Source organism: Aedes albopictus, chromosome 2 (genome assembly GCF_035046485.1).
Source record: "Aedes albopictus strain Foshan chromosome 2, AalbF5, whole genome shotgun sequence".
NCBI lineage: Eukaryota > Metazoa > Arthropoda > Insecta > Diptera > Culicidae > Aedes > Aedes albopictus.
The window spans coordinates 467,918,627-467,935,957 of record NC_085137.1 but is presented as its reverse complement, the minus strand read 5'-3'; the positions used below and the strand labels follow the sequence as shown (position 1 = coordinate 467,935,957).

Below are 17,331 nucleotides of genomic sequence, written 5' to 3'. Positions count from 1 at the left end.
TCAAAAGACATATTTTTACGAACACTGCTTCTACTCTGCAATCAAAGCCAATGGAAATGTACTTCTTCACAATTCGAGTCGCGATGCAGTGAAATCGCTTTCAAAACAATCGAGAGAGCATATGTAACAATTAAAGTAGCAACAATACCCACAAGCACTTAAATCCATTTCACCTACTCCGAATGTGCAAAGTTGCACACATTACCTATTTATACGGCCTATTCTACTATGGGCGGACAGATTAGTGCAAATCATTATGATCATCATCATCGTCGTGCAGCAACAGCATAATTCGCATTGGACAAATGTGGAAAAAATGGCTCATTGCAAAATGCAGTTGCGCGCGCGAGTTCTCTTCGCTCCCATTGTGCAGTGCGCGAAGCGCACTGATAGCGAGGCCCGTAGATTATCAGCGAACTCGTCATAGCTGTTTGTCCCATGCCATGCAGTCAGACTCGTGTGCCATTTTCCCCGCGTACATTTTCTCGAAAACAGTCACCCCGCAGCTTCATCAGCATCAGCTAATCATGTTCATGTACCTAGGTACAAACTTTTTCCAAGACAAACGCGAATCACTTTGCTTTTGGATTTTTTTCTTTGATCTTTATGCGTGTTGCTGCTGCGCACAACACGTGTATCAACCTGTTGTAATTACATAATTTGGGATCGTTTTACTACAGTCATATTCATTACGGCGGCGGCCTAGACGACTTCGACCTCACGTGCGCTCTGTAGCGTTTGTTTTAACAACTGGCAGTCAAAACGAAAACATATGACGACTAGATACGACCGCGACGCAATGGGAAAGAAAGTAGGTATATTTGCTGCGCGCCCTTTTTTTTCTGACTTCGATTAATAGGCTAGAGGAATGCGTGATAAGAAATACTACTCCCAGTATTGCCAGATCAGCTCCACTTCGAGAATGAAACCAAAGAGAAGACTGAACATTTTAAACAGCTTAGCGTTTTCAGTGTGTAAGTTCTGATAGTCTTTTAATTAAATCGAGAATGAAGTGAATGATGTTGAAGTAATGATATGTTGAAGAAATCACTCGCCCACTGTGCGCGATCTAACTCGTTTGTTGTGCTCTCGGCCCACTCATGTTGGTTTGTTTACAAAATTTCTTATTACAATTCAACTAAAGCTCATATTTTTGGTAGAAAAAAGTGTAAATCTAAAAACAAATTAGGTCAAAAAAAGAAATGTAGCAAAAATAAAGGAAAACATTTGATAAGACCAATGTAATCTATTGACCACAAACAGAACATTTTACACTGACTTCCCCTGGTTCATACTGCGAACGTCTAAATAAACGTTAGAGTAACAACCGAATAAATAAAAGCAAAAAATACAATCCAAGCAACATTGTACGAGTGTAATGAGCTTGTTGTTGAGTAGGTCTTAAATCCTATTCGCACCCCATTTTTGACATAACCAACCACATTCCACGACTGACGAAGATTAGACCCTACGCGACTGCGCTTTAGTAACTCAAGCGACACGTTCACGATAATGTTGAATGGGTGACGACAATCGCTTTCGACTCGATGCGTTGGTTGGCGCGTCCCACAGCAGGAGCAAATTGTTTGAATTTACACCCATAAAAATGCTTGAAGATGAGAAACGTTATAGTGCTATGTTAAATAACAGCTGCAAATGGTGACGTAGAAATACGACCAATATTCGGATGATCTATCGGTGTGTTTCAGTAAAGGACGAAATTTTCGGCTGTTTTTGTTGACTTTAGATGCTAGTCCTATCTTAAGCCAACAAAAACATCCGAAAATGATTTGCCGGCCAAGTTTTTAACCAAAGAGAAAATCGATGAAGAGAAGTCGATCATTGTAGATACGCCCGTATGATACTAAGCGCGAGAATTGTATTGTCGTCGCGGTTGAAATCCGAAGTTTCCCCACACCCGACAATCGAGTTATCCATACGTGAAACCTAACGTCGGACGTAGTGCGCTGGACAGCGGACCTGGCCCTCTATCCAGCGCACTGTGCCCGACGTACGTCCGACACACGGTTTAGGAGAAAAATCAATTTTTGCGTGTCAAAAATTCCTATTTTCTACTGCACGAACAATAAGAGAGCGAGAGAAAAGAAATCAACACTCTTTGTATCCCCAATCAACAGGTTGAAATAAGAAATTATTTCCGGGGAGGTGAAAAATGGAAAATTTTTATATTATTCATATAAGGAGAGGGCAACATGTGCTATAAAGAAGAGTGATCCGCTGCAATTGGATTGCAGGTTGCACACAAGTTTTAGAATTCATGTTATGGCTCCATGCTATAACGATTCATAGTAAAGCAGTGATTGTTGCCTACCCTTCTGGCGCGGTGCCTTTAGTAAGCTATAATGATATATACACACATTTGATATACACTTGCTCTAAATGTGTTTATATCATATATCATATAATAAATTTATGGCGGTGTGCGGCATTTTGAAATTGTGCTATAACTCTATGCATGTTTCGAAAACTAAATTATGGACAGCCATAAAGCTGTCCAACGCCAAAAAATTTCATCTAACGAGATCAGAGAAAATAAAAATAAAAAATAAAAACGTATGGATTTGCTCCAATCAAAGTATTAAAAAATAACTCACTTTGAAAGTTCTCTTGATCTACACTGCCCCCACTCGCATAACTGTCCCATATGAATCCCAGCAAAGATGGGACTGTTATGCGAGTGGGGGCGTTAACTTTTTCTGTTTCGATTTTTCATCAAAGTCGCCCAAGAAACACTTGTAGAGCATTTGAAGACGCGTCGTTTCATGCGCTGAGATGGTCATTATCTCTTTTGGTTCAAAAGTTACAGGCGTTTTTTCTTAAAAAATCATATTTTTAAGAAGGTGTTATGACGGGTTGAAGCAAACATAAAAAATATCTTTTGCCTGCAGTCAAAAGAAGAAATGTTGTTATAAAACATATAAAAAAATAAGAGGGGTGTTATTTTTGTAACTCAAGTGAAAAATACTTGAAAAGTGCCTATTTTTTCTAGAAAATCATCAATATCTTTTGAACGGAATGACGCAGCAACATTCTCAGTGCACGAAAATGCGCGTTTTATAAAGCTCTAAAAATGGTTTTAGACAACTTTGATGAGAATTTTTAAACAAAAAAGATAAAGCAATAAAACGATTTGTTCTAGCGTCACCCTATGAAAACTATGGGAAAATGCTCCAAATTTGGTCAAAACAGTTTAAACGCTCCAAACCTTCAGTAATGCCATCAGAAACTATTCCAGAGTTTTTTTTTAGAAACTGTCTCCGAAGTTCCTTCAATTTTTGTACTGGGGTTACTTTGAAAATTCTTCCAATGATTTTACCAGAAATTCCCACAGCAACTTCCTATTTCTCCAGAAATTCTGCTATGCTTCATTTCTTTTTTGTTGACTATTTTTGATTTTTTTTTCCGAAAAATCCTTCAGAAATCCCTTTAAGCATTCTCTTGAACGATCTTCTAAGACTTTATTCGAAAAATTTGCCCGGGGGTTGCTTAAGAAATCGCTCCAAGGATTTTTAATTTGAAATCTGAAATAATTTCTTCAGAAATATCTCCAGTTTTTCCTCCGCAGGTTTCTTTACATATTTCTCCAAAATTATTTTGTAAAACACGGATTTTTAGATGATTCTTTCATGGACCCTTGTTGAATTTCTTCCTAGCGTTCATTAAAAAAACTTTACATGAGTTCCTGAAAAAATCTCCCAGGGATTCTTGAAGATTTTTTTCAGGGACTCCTTTTTGGAAACTCCTGGTAGATTTACTTCAAAAAATTATTCAGGCAATCCCAAAGAAATTCAGTTAGAAATTCTTTCACAACATCTTCTAGTGATTCCCTCAGACATAAGAATTTCTCCAAGAGCTCCTTAAAAAAGTCTTGCACCGATAGTTTTCATGAAGTCCTTTCGAAAATACTTCAAGAATTCCGTTCCAAAATCTTGCATAGATAGCTTCAGAAATTCATCTACGAATTTCTTCCGGTTTTTTGCCAAAACGTTTCCTCCAGAAATTTTTCCAATCATTAATCTAGAAGCTTTCCATGAACTTTCTCGAAAATACTCTATGGATTTATTTTTAAGAAAATTATTCACGGATACATTAAGAATCAATCCTTGGAGAAAGTTCTTTAGAAAGCCTCTGAATCTAAAAAAAAATCTCCAATGATTACTATCGAAATTCTACAAGATATGATTAATGAAATTTCCAAGACTTTTTCACATTCCTTTAGATATTACTTTAAGACATTTCTCTTTCCGACTTTTTTTAAGAAAGTCTCAGAAAATCCTCCTAGGGTATTTTTTTCAGAAAAATTTCTACGAATTCTTAGACAGATTCTTATAAGGATTCTTACGGAAAGGCTGGTAGACACTCTTACAGAGATTCTGGCAGACATTCACATAGAGATTTAATCCGAAATTCCACCGGGTATTCCTCTATTAATTTTCTGAGAAATTCCTCCAGGATTTCTTTCAAGCGTACCTCTAGTAATTTATATATGAATTTTTCCAGAAAGTAATTAAAAAAAATGTTTAGATTTTTAATAGGGGATTTCTCTATGTTTTTTTTTTTCAAAAATATCTTACGAGGGTTTGTTAGGTATTCCACCAGGGTTTCCAGGTGTTTCTTCAGGTATTCCTCCCGGAATTTCCACAGAAAATCCATACATGGATTCTTAAAATTTTCCTGTTTTTTTTTCAGAAATTCTTTCAGGAATTCATTCAGTATGTTCTTCATATTTTTCTTTTAAATTCCTCATGTAATTTATTCAGTGATATTTTTCAAAATATCTTTAGAAATTTCTTCAATATTGCTAGAATTATTTTAGACATTTCAGCAGGGATATCTTCAAAAGTTGCTCTATGGATTCTTTCAGAAGTTGTTCCAGTAGCTCCTTCAGGAATTGCTCAAGCGGTTCTTCAGAGATTCCTCCAAGAACTCATCCATCGGAATGTATCAGTGAAGAGGCGCTGAAATCGGGGAGCCTTAATAACTAGCTCCGATTTTACCATGACAGCACTGGATATAATTTATCTCCCATCTTGACAGTTCAATCAGCTGAGTACACTACCAAACATATTAGGAATATAATACAGTTGCCGATGTGCAAGTCATAAGAAATCATGAAAGAAGTTTGTCAGAAAGCTTTGAGGAAAAGTCAGGCGAATGGGTAGTTTGCATGCATCCGCCAAAAATGTTGCCATTGCTATGGGACTTGTAACAAATATCTTCAGAGAATCACCCCATATGGGGTGACGATGGGTATTATCGGCAGGTTTGTTCTCTTCGTCATGGGGTTTTTTGTGGACCGAATTGCCTGAAATTTGGGCATATAACTCAGCTTGGTTGGGAAGAATTTTAGACCAACTCTGAGACCTACAGGTTTCAAAAAACTCCCCATGACGAAGAGAACAAAACTGACGAGAATACATACAAAAGCTCCCCTACTTCGCTCATCGTGATCATCGACAATGCGAGAGATATTTATAAAAAAAATGAAGTCAGAAGGGGAAGTATGAGGTTATAGTAATTAAAACTAAGAATGTCATGAGGTATGTATGCTTTGACGCTATTATGGGTGCTCCACAAAACAATTTATTGATATATAGTGCTCCACGTATCAAAAGGCTAAAAACACTTGCACAATAAGTCATCATAATACACACCGAAAATTTTAAACGATTGGATATTAAAAATTTTACCTTCAAAAAAATGTTCATGAATCGAAGTACATGAAATCGAGGGTCTATATAATCGGTGTAGAATAATGTACTGAGTTCGAAAACTTTAAGGAGAAACAAATAATAATAGATCGAATTATTTTGTCATCTTCCTTACGATTTAAAATCATTTTTTGTTCTATAATTACCCAAAGTTGCTCACTACATATATTTCATTCTCCACAACCAGCCAGCTGCAATTGAGCTGAAATTATTACCGTAACTCGCTTACATCTTATATTTAAAATGGATGTTGAATTTGAATTTAGAAGTTTTTAAATAGTTCTTCCTTGTAATAAGAATACACATCTTTATTAAAGCTTAGAAATGCTGAAAACAAAAAAGAAAAAAAGGGGGATTGTCCCAAACACTCGCCATTATCTCAAATTTCATCAATACGGCGCCAAAACGTTATTCAGATGATCTTCCATCCAGCTCTTTATTAATGCAAATTGATTTAAAATATTTTGGCTACCACGCAAGATTTAAGAATATTGATAAATTTAAAAAAATTTAAACTGTAAAACACGACTCTTAGCCAAAACTCAAAAACTCTACAAATTTCATTTGCTTGGATTGGATTGGATTGGAAGGCACAGAATGTAGCTAATTGACAAATTGTTCACTGTTCAGCGATAAAAATATTGAAAACGCTTACAGATTTGCACGATCTTTAAAAATATCGAAATATTCTGGGATGTAATTTCTAAATTGAATTTTTTTTCCCTTAAATTCCATCTTCTGAGAGAAAACAGAAAATTTGTCTAGAATCCAAATGTTGAACACATCTTTAAGCAAGCTCATCCTTATGTTCACCGATTCTCGTAAATTTTGAACGGTTCACTGCTGTAGTGGAACTTTTGATTCGTTAAGAGACTGCTACGCCAACAACATATCATTGCTTTCTAAATGTTGAGCGACGCATGCTAAGGATGATCTTCGGCAGCGTGCAAGAGAACGGTGTGTGACGAAAAAGGATGAATCACGAGCTCGCTACATTCTACAGCGAACCCAGCATCCAGAAGGTGGCCAAAACCGCCAGAAGGATACGATGGGCAGGGCATGTTGTAAGAATGCCGAATAACAACCCTGCAAAGCGCAGAGAGCATGATGGGCAGACCAGGTGGAGCGTGACTTGTCGAACATTGGACGTGACCAAAGATGGAGAGTGGCAAACCGAGTATTTTGGCGTACTATTGTAAATGTGATGTTGAGCAAATAAATGTATGTATGTATGTACATTTGTCAGTTTTTAAATTTCAAATTTCATGGGAGTTTCAGAAGAGTTTCAAGGTGTATAAAGGCTGTTCAGGAGTTTTCAGAAAGATTCTTTCTAAGGTAGCTTCAGGAGGTCTTCAAAGAAGGTTGAAGGCTCCCCATGAATACCCCTGAAATCATATGGAACCTTTCTGAAACTTCCATGACACCCCCTGAAACCCCTGGAATTCCTCTGAAACCCCCTAAGACTCACTTAAATCTCCTAGAACACTTCTTAAACGCCTTTGCAACTCCTTGAAACCCCACGGAATACCAATGAAACCTGCTGTAAAGCTCCTGGATTCCCTTTAAGCCCCCAAGATCACCCCTGGAATGCCCCTGGATCCCGGTGAATCGCCCTTGAAACCCCACCTCTTAGATCCACCTAGAACGCCTCCGAAACCTCCTGGAACACCCTGCAACACCTCTGAAACCTCTTGAAACCCTTTGGAACACTCCTGAAACCCCCTGAGATCTCTGAGGAAACGCTTCGATAATGTCACAAGGAGTTTTCAGAACACGTCAGAAATTTACTATCATCCCACTTGTTGGCTACTTCTTACTGCATCGTACTTTTCTTCTTAAGATACACACCTATAACGTCTAAATATAGCTGATAACTACCCGAAGCAACGTGATGGCCTAATTATCGTGGAACAACTACTTGTTCAATGAACACGATTACGTAAGATTCTAGCCTTCTTCGTAATTAGAACCGTTCCCATGTGCTTCAATATAGCGAAAAACGGTTGTTGAAGATCCCTACTCACTAGCTGAACCGATCTGAAGCATAGGGGAACCTGGGGTAATACGCACCTCCGGGGCAAAACGCCCTCACGCTATTTCACTATATAAATGAAGTTCCGTCAGATCCCAGCAAACTAGACGTAAAACTGAGCCGGACAAGCCCAAGAATGACAAGAATATTCGCATGAAAAGCGTGGAAAACGATGATTTTCCACATTTGGAATAATTGTCCAATTTGAAGCGCACGCAATTTAAGCAATTGCGCTCTGATTACATGGAATCAACCTATTAACTACCATCCGCCTCCTACACCTTCCATTTGCTGCAGTAAACAGTTCGATGGAGCCGCCTGGTATTTCATTAAAATTCAAAGCGGGAAATGCCAGAGGTCGTATTGCCCCACCTGAAGGTGCGTTTTGCCCCCAACAGTTTTTCAGCACCCAAAACGCAACACTTTTTTAATCTGTTAATATAAATAGGTAAAATTGATATCACGCGGACCAAAAGTTGGCGCCTCTTAGTCAAATAAGTAAACTAACTTTCAAAATGCAAGACATCCTTAAAATCATCTTAATCTTAGTTATTGGGCCATGTTTGCTTAGGGGGTGCATATTACCCCATCCTCCCCTACCTATAGACAACATCAGAACTTACCGTGAACGAGCATAGAGGCGCATAAACAACACCCATAATGAGCCGATCTATCGGAACACATAATAAGTGCATTATCCACACAGCTTTCCATATGATGGATGGGATCGCTTCTTGGCTCATTCTTCGCAACAGAGCTACCGTCCGACAACAGCCTCCGTGCCGTCCGATGTTGATGGTGCGGGCGGAACGGACAGAGGAGCAGCCAACAGCATGATTATTGAAAAATTACCACCCGTTATGCGCACTCACTCACTCTCTTTCTCTCACTCGATCATCATCCGATCGCGATCGCGGCGAATGGTGCTGCTGATGGTGATCGCTCTTACGCGATAATAAGCCGGTGACGACGTACGGAGAAGAGCAATCGTTTGACGATTAATTGGCGCGTTCAGTTGGCTCTGTTGGCAGCGTGCGTCGTCATCGTCGTAGGTATGCAAATCTAGACCTATCAATCCCCCGTAATCATATTGGCTTGTGTCAGTTTAATTATGGGAGAAGAAATTTCGCAAAGATGATGTTTTCACAGAGGCGAGAGTGTGCATTCTTGCAGATCTTGAGCCGAAGAACATGTTGTGCTGAGATCTTCAGTCGGTCGCTTCGGTAGATCGGAGAAGTCAGTTGTTGAGAATGAGCGGTACTGTAGAGCCGTTAGTACTTGTATTTGCTGAACAAGCGTTATTGGCCGCGTATTATACCTATAGTCCAATAGTGGAGAAACAAATCCCAACCAAGGGCCTCAGAAGAGCGCCTCGAAAGCGATCCATCATATAGCACAAAACATGAAGGATGGGTGGGATAAATGCGAATTTGATTGTGATTTATGGGTGTTGATGGCGCTATTAAAAGCAAACAGATGCGATAGAAGAAGATGGGAAGCGAATTGCTGTAAGCTGTGGCAATAGTGGAGATTCGAACTCTTACGTTCTCACAAGTTGGTCGATTGGCTTTTGTTCATACTAATTTGTTACGGTTGAAATGGAATATAGGTCAATAGCATTATGATGTAAGGAGCTGCAGATGAAGAAAGATTTCTTACAGTAAGCCACAGTTATTCTACTACACAATAAAAAAAATGAAATTTACAATCATACACGTGTGCATGTGAACAAGAAAAAATCATAAATTTATTAGTAGCCTAGAATGTTCACAAATTCTTTTTACAAGTCAGTTAGAATCAATTTCATATTGGCAGCTATATTATCGCTCAATCAAAAATTAGAAATTAGCATTAAACTTGATCAAAATCGCCTAACACTTTGTATGGGTGGAGCAATAAAAATTTCGGTTTTTGTTGCATAACTGGCAATCCTATGGATATTTTTCAATAGTTTTTTGTGTTTTTTGCCGTTTCAGTGCGCGTTGTAATCCATCTTCGAACTTGTGGAGCCGAGATGTATCTAATATGTCTCTCAATCAACAGATCATCGTCGTCGGATACGTGGAACGGAGTTGAAGAAACGATTGATTCGGCTAGAAGTGCAGAGAAACGCAACGCGGTCGTCCTTGCTGCAGCATGGGACATGGCAGAACGTGGGACGTTACAAGCAAAAACAAAATAGCACGCACAAGCAGAGTGCGAGGAAATGTAACTGCTCCGTTCTCAAGAAACACGGAAGTTCAACCAAACGCTCAACGCATCCCACAACGGCTTCGTGCCGCAAGCAGAAATTAGCAGAGCTAATGGATGGAAGCCTCTCAGATGGATGGACGTGAGGTAATTGAAAGGTGGAAGCAGAACTTCGTTGAGGACCTGAATGGCACACTGAACGCAAACACGGGAGACCACGGCGACGAGAGAAACGACTACACCAGTGTACGGGAATATTCGCTGACGGAAATTAAGGGATATCATTCACCAGCTTAAAACCAACAAAGCAGCAGGTAAGAAGAGTCCAGAAAAATCCGTACAGCAACCAGACGCGTGACAAGAAAGGCGCCCATTTGGAATGTGAGAACTTCAAAGCGATGACCATTTTGAATTCCGGCTACAATGTGCCATCGCAGATCATTTTCCGTCATCCGTCACCTGAAACGAGTGAATTCGTGGAAAGTTATCAAGCCAGCTTCATTGACGGTCGGTCAACAACAAACCAGATCCTTACCGTACGGCAAATCCCTAAGAAATGCCGTGAGTATCAGGTTCCCACGCATCTCCTGTATATCGACTTCAATGCGACTTATGATAGTATCGACCTCACAGAGCTATGGAATATCATGGACGAGAACAACATTCCTTTTCTTCCAGTACTTATACAGCCATTCCATAGAAAATTTGGATTTCCGAATATCGTGATATTTAATGGGTTTGTAGTTCTTTGGGCCCATATAGCCGAGGCGGTAAACGCACGGGTATTCAGCATGACCATGCTGAGGGTGACGGGTTCGATTCCCGGTCGGTCCAGGATCTTTTCGTAAAGGAAATTTCCTTGACTTCCTTGGGCATAGAGTATCTTCGTGCCTGCCACACGATATACACATGCAAAATGGTCATTGGCAGAGGAAGCTCTCAGTTAATAACTGTGGAAGTGCTCATAGAACACTAAGCTGAGAAGCAGGCTTTGTCCCAGTGAGGACGTTACGCCAAGAAGAGGAGAGGAGGTAGTTCTTTGAAAATAAATAGACCCATATATTTTTATATCTTCATGAGCCCTCTAATACCCAATTTTAAATTTTGACCTCGTTATGATTTTTCGTCATCTAAAATATTTTTGAATATTCCTACAGTTTTATATTATTCCTTGATGCAGGCTTTTGTTCTAGACTAACATATTTTGTGATTTTGGGGTTACAGTTAAAATATTTAGACTTTTTTTAAATATTCCTATGAAATTATTTTCCGTGTATTTTTTAGGAAATAAATATTTAGGATTTCATTTACACTAGACAGTTGGAGAAAATTTCAAAATAAAAATACAAAGAAATAATATAAAAATAACTAAACTTATTACAAACTATACCCCAACTCAAGGCCGGGTTGAGTTTTAGAGGGTTAGAGTAACCAATTTTTAAAAAGTCCAAACCGGTCCAAAAAGTCAAATTTTTTTACATTTAAAAATTTTCTTAACCCTCGAACAATCGCGCTGTTGTATTTTGTACAACACGTTGAAAAAATCTCGCTTTTTGTACTCAGCATTAGCGGGGTGCTGACGCAGGTAGTCAACCGCGCGAGTTACGGAAGGTTAAAAATCCTAATCACTGGCCGATGTTGAATTTATTTTTTTTGCTTGAAAGATATTGAATTATAGTTTTTACAGTGAAAGAACCAACAAGAGTTTAGGTGCAATAAAAATATGATTAGTTTTTCACGGTTTCATGGTCTCGGACCAAAAGAGAATCCTGTTTTTACATTTTTATCACAACATTAAGAAAGTTTTGGGAAATATATAAAAAAACAGAGATACATTTTCAAGCTTTTGAGATAAGTTGGTTTGACAATAAAACGACATTTTTTGCAAGTATCCATTGAGGAATTCCTACATTCCTAGAGAAATTTTCTAAGACGACCTTGTAGAAGTTCCACGACAATATTCTAGAAGAATTCTTTGAGATATTTCTGAAGAAATTTTTGGTAGCTTCTCTAAAAAAATCTTGAAGGACTCCTTCAAAGATCTAGGGTAAAAGCTCCCTTAGTGGAGGTAGTACCAATAGTGGTGGTAGTGGCAATTTAGCACTATTTTGACCAAAAAGCTTGCAAATGGCATTTTTAATAGATGCGTCATACCTAATTAATAACATTAATTCAGTTTTGTGTTCAGGATTTGGCGGAAAACCTATTTTAAATAATTATTTTCCTTAACTTTTTTGCTCCTTTGTACCTATAGTGGTGGGTCCCATAAGAATTCAATGGGATGCGCCACTATAGGAACCAATGTTAAATTTTACCTCCATAATAGGAACCATGTACCTATAGTTGGTGCAAGTGATTTATTAGCAAAAACTGAAATAAACAATGGTTTTTACATTTTTCTTAGCAAATTTAAGTGAAAAACTATCGACTAACGTTTTCAGACTTTTTATTTTGTGGTATTATCAATTTTATTCAATTATTTTAGTACAAGGAGCTACTAATAGCACCACTATTGGTACACTTACCCTAGTGGAAGTATTTTAGAAGAAATTTGGAGAGAAATCTTCAAAAGAATTTCTAGCTGTCTTAAAAAGAGAAATTTAAGATGGAAACCTTCGAAAAACCAAAAACCTTTATGGAACAATCTCTGGGTCCTCGGAGATACGCCAGGAACATTCCTCGGCAATTTATGAAGGATTCTTTGGAGGAATTCTCGGATAAATTTCTATAGGAGCATTTTCCACAAAAAAAATCTGAAGATTTTCTGGAGGAACCCGTGGAAAATTTTCCAGTAGAATTGATGTAGAAATCAATGGAGCCCTTTCTGCAGGAAACTTTGGAATAACCCTAGGAGTATTTTTTAGGGAAAAAATTGAAAAAATCTGCGAAACTTATGGAATGTTTGAAACGTTGAAACATTTCCGGAGTTATCTTTGAATTATTCTTCGCGGAAATATTTGAGAGAATCCTCAAATGTACTTCTTAATGATGCATTTTGTGAGGTCCAAAAACCTGTCTTCTGTCGGACTTTCGGAAAAAAATCGATGCTTCTTCGATGAACTTTAAGGAGGAATTTCCTGAGAAATTTAACGCGACTTTTTTGGGTAAATTCTCAGCGATATTTCTGGAAAATCTTTAGAAGTATTTTCGTTCAGGATGGAGAATCGGAACTTTCATAGATAACATTCACTCCGCTTTTCAATGATTCTTTGCCTTGCGATAATGACACAGAACGGGTAGTTTTCCTACTATGTCGCTGAAAAAGTTTGTATCATCAAACTTTCTGCAAGTGAGCATATTGGATAACACATTTTCTAACGAATAGTTACTGTGGGGCCTGAGATTTATCACTTTTGAAATTTCTAAAAATCTTGAAATACACCTAAGAGAATCTTCGTGGAATATCTGAACAAATTTGGTGGAAACTCTCGGAGATATTTATTTAGCCGCCGAGAATTTTTTTTCAGTAACCCAGAGGAAATGTTTAAAAAAATCTACAGAAACATAAAGAAAAAAAAACAATGATACATTTCTATAGCCAATTTCTGAAAAAATAACTAAATTGACACACCACTGAAGAAAACACCATCCAAAGTGTCGAAACGTTGGGTTAGATAAAAATATAGTTCAGCGAATTCTCTTTGAAGGATTTTTCTTAAAAAATCTACGAGAATTCTTCAAAGGCTTTGGCGCGAGAATTCTCCGCGTATTCTTCTAGAAGTGCTTCCACCATTTTCTTAACACATTTCTTTAATATTTTTTTCGAAAAATTCTTAAAATTTGATGTAATCCTAGTAAATGTTTTGGCCGGAATTCTTTAAAAAGTTTATCCGAGGATTCCTCCAGAAATTTTTGTGACAATTGCTCCACAAGTTCTTTTAAAAATTTCTTCAGAAGTTGCTTCGAGGATGCCTCTAAAATACCATAAAGAAATTACTCCGGGTGTTCTTCCAAGGACTCCTCCAGAAAGGTTTTTGAAGTTTCCTCTATATTCTTTTCTGGGAAATAGGGTGACAAAGGGTATTATCGGCAGGTTTGTTCTCTTCGTCATGGGGTTTTTTTGTGGGCCAAATTGCCTGAAATTTGGGCATATAACTCAGCTTAGTTGGGAAGGATTTGTGGCCAACTTTGAGATCAACAGGCTTCAAAAACCCCCCATGACGAAGAGAACAAAACTGCCGAAAATACGTAAGTTCCCCTATTCCAATGGGATCTGCCTAGTATTTTTTTTGTTTAGAAATTTCTCCAAGAATTGTCTGAAGGAACCTTCTATAATTTCTTTTGAGGAACTCTGAAGAAGTACCACCGAGGATTGCTCCATGAATTCCCAGAAGGAATCCATCTGAAATGTCTCCGATGATAATGGCTAATCATTCAGTTGAGGAATCTTCTAAAGCCTGCTAGGTGTAGAATTAGCTCGTTAGTTAAAATACACGATAATTACAATTGAAAAAATAAAAACTCCGGCTTGCTCTAACAATTTTTCCAAGTATTTTTTCAGTAGTACTTTCAAGGAGTCTACAGAAGATTTTTTTTTCCAAGGAATCTATCCATGAACATTTCCGAACATTTCTCTTCAAATATTTCCTGAAATTTTTTAGATGACGTATAGGAAATTACTCTATGATTCTTACAGGAGTTTCTCCAAAGTTTTCTCCTCAAAATTTTCCATAGGACTACTGTAGAAATTTCGGGATAAGGATGTTACTTTAAATGTCCACGATAATTCTTGAAAGGATTTTCTCAGAAATTTCTCTGAGTATTCCCACATAAATTCTTCCAGAATTCCTCAAAACGTTCCTTTACTATTCTTCGAGAAATTCTTTCAAGTAATCCCAGTAGATTTTCGGGACGAGGTTTTTTTTTCAAAATGTATCCTTCAGGAGATCATCCGAGTAATACTCTAGATTTTTTTAATGATTTCGCCAGAAGTTACTTCGAAAATTTCTCCAATATTTTCATAAGAAATTACTACCAGAGTCCTTCCAAAGATCCTCTAGGAATGTTTCCATGGATTCCTTCATAAATTCTCTTGGAAAATCTTCCAATGGCTTTCCTACGATCTCGTTCGATAACTCCTCTAGACATCTAAACATGTCTTGTCTAGAAATTACTCCAAGAATTGTCCCAAGGAATCTTCAAGAAATTCCTTTGAAGAATTCCTCGACTATTCTCTCGAAATCCCTCCAGGGATTCCATTTGAAATTTATCTGATCTTCTTCTTCTTTATGGCTCTACGTCCCAACTGGGACTTGGTCTGCCTCACTTCAACTTAGTGTTCTTTGAGCACTTCCACAGTTATTAATTGAAGGGCTTTCTTTGCCTGTCAATGCATGAATTTGTATATTGTGAGGCAAGTACATGATACACTATGCCCAGGGAGTCGAGAAAATTTTCCCGATCGGAACGGAAATCGAACCCGCCGTCTCCGGACTGACGATCCATAGCCTTAACCACTAGACTAACAGGAGACCCCTAAAAATTTCTCTGATGACGATGGATAATCAATCATTCTTTACAAGAATTCTCTAAAGCCTGTTTCAAAAATTCCTCCAAGCATTCTTTCACTAGCTCTTTCAAAGAGACCACAAAGAGATTTTTCCAAAGAATTTGTACATGAAAATTTATTTAAACTTGTCCAGATTTTTTTTGTAGAACATTATTCTAATACTCTTCTTGGGGCTCTTAAAAGAACGTATCAAAAATTTCTTTATGATTCTTCCTTTAGTCATTTCTACAATATTTTTCCTGAAAATCCTCCATAAATTCCTCTGAGGACTCCTCCAGAAATTCTTCCGGCATTCCTTCCAGGAATTCTTTTTCCGAAAATTACGATGAGGACTTTTTCAGCAAGCTATTTGAGGAAATCTCCAAGAAAACCTCCAAAGATGTCATTAAAAACTCCACCGAAAATTCTTCCGATATCCATCAGTGAAATTTTCAGAATTTTTCCACTTGAATTGCTCTTGGAATTCTCAACAATAATTAAAAAAAAAAAATACAAAAGCTTTCATGGAAATTCTGGTAAATCGCAACATCTTCGAAAGAATGTCTACAAATCGAGAATGCATTTCTCAGAAAAATCAGCTAACTCTTTAAAAAAAGAGATTCGGGAAGTTTCCCGGTAAAATTTTAAATATGATTCTGGAAAGATTACTAAAAAAAGCCCGAAGTTCAAAATTTCTAAATCTTTGAACTAACTTTTAGAAAAATGCCTAGTTATATTTCTGACGGATTTTCTAGAAAAAGCTCTGTGGAGAGATATCTAAATAATGGGATCCCAAAAAGATTCTGTGGAAAGTTCGAAATTGTTTTATTTGATCATTTGAAGAGATTTGCGAATTAAGAAATCACAAAAAAGTTATTGGGAAAAAATATGGATGTGTCAGAAATTCCTCTAGGATTATTCCAGAATTCTTCTGAAATTACTCCACGATTTTTTCCGACAATTACTCTGGGTATTTTTCCAGCAAGTCCTTTGAGGATTTTTCCAAGAAATCCTACCAAAATGCAATTAAAACTCCTCCCTCCGAGTATTCTTCCGTAAATTGCTCCAGTGATTTTTTTCTCAGAAATTAACCGATGGAAATTCTTCACGAATTTTTAAAATTATCTTATAGTAAGTAATTAATGTTTATATTTGAACTACTATGATAGAACAATTAAAGCATTCTCGGACAATCTAGTAACTGCTCGACTAGTCTTTGGAAGAATGCCCACAAATCTAGGATGCATTTTCAGAAAAAAATAATAATAAAAAACACATTCCTAAAAAAATCAGATCAACGCTTGAAGAAAAGAGATTTGTGGAGTTTTCCGACAAAGTTTCGGAAATGATTCCGGTTTAAAATTTCCATGCTTCGGAGAAATTACAGAGGTATTTCTCTAGTCATATACGAACTAATTTTTGGAGCACTTAGCAATATTCCTGGCGATTTTTTTTTATCAAAAAAGCCCAGTGGATAACTTTGAAGAATGTTTTGAAGCAATATCCAAAAAATGGAAACCCTGATAGATTCTGTGGAAAAATCGAGAGTTTTTTTTTTAATTAGTTTATCTGTAGAGATTTGTGAAGGCGTTTATGAAGTCCGGAAGAAGTATAACTGAAATAGAATCCATGATACCATGATTACAGAGGAGTTGACAATTTCGACCTTTGGAATAAACATAATCTAGGTACCGTGTAAGCAAACATTGTGCATTTTGGAGAACAGTACCTTTTTTAAAAACCAATAGTTTATGTTTTCATAATTTTTTATAGGCCGGCAACCAAAATCTTGTCTGCCGAGAAAAAAAAATACATTATGGACCTCCAATATTTGATGATGATTTTTCGAAAAGTGCACAAAGTATTACTTAGGTGCACAAAGTATGGCG

At 37.3% G+C, this 17,331-nt stretch overlaps 1 non-coding gene across 2 annotated transcripts in view; it reads right to left on the bottom strand.

Annotated features, from left to right (window-relative positions):
• The window catches only part of LOC109418038 (uncharacterized), a 462,219-nt gene that overhangs the window by 180,768 nt on the left and 264,120 nt on the right, over positions 1-17,331 (bottom strand). The window lies entirely within an intron of this gene.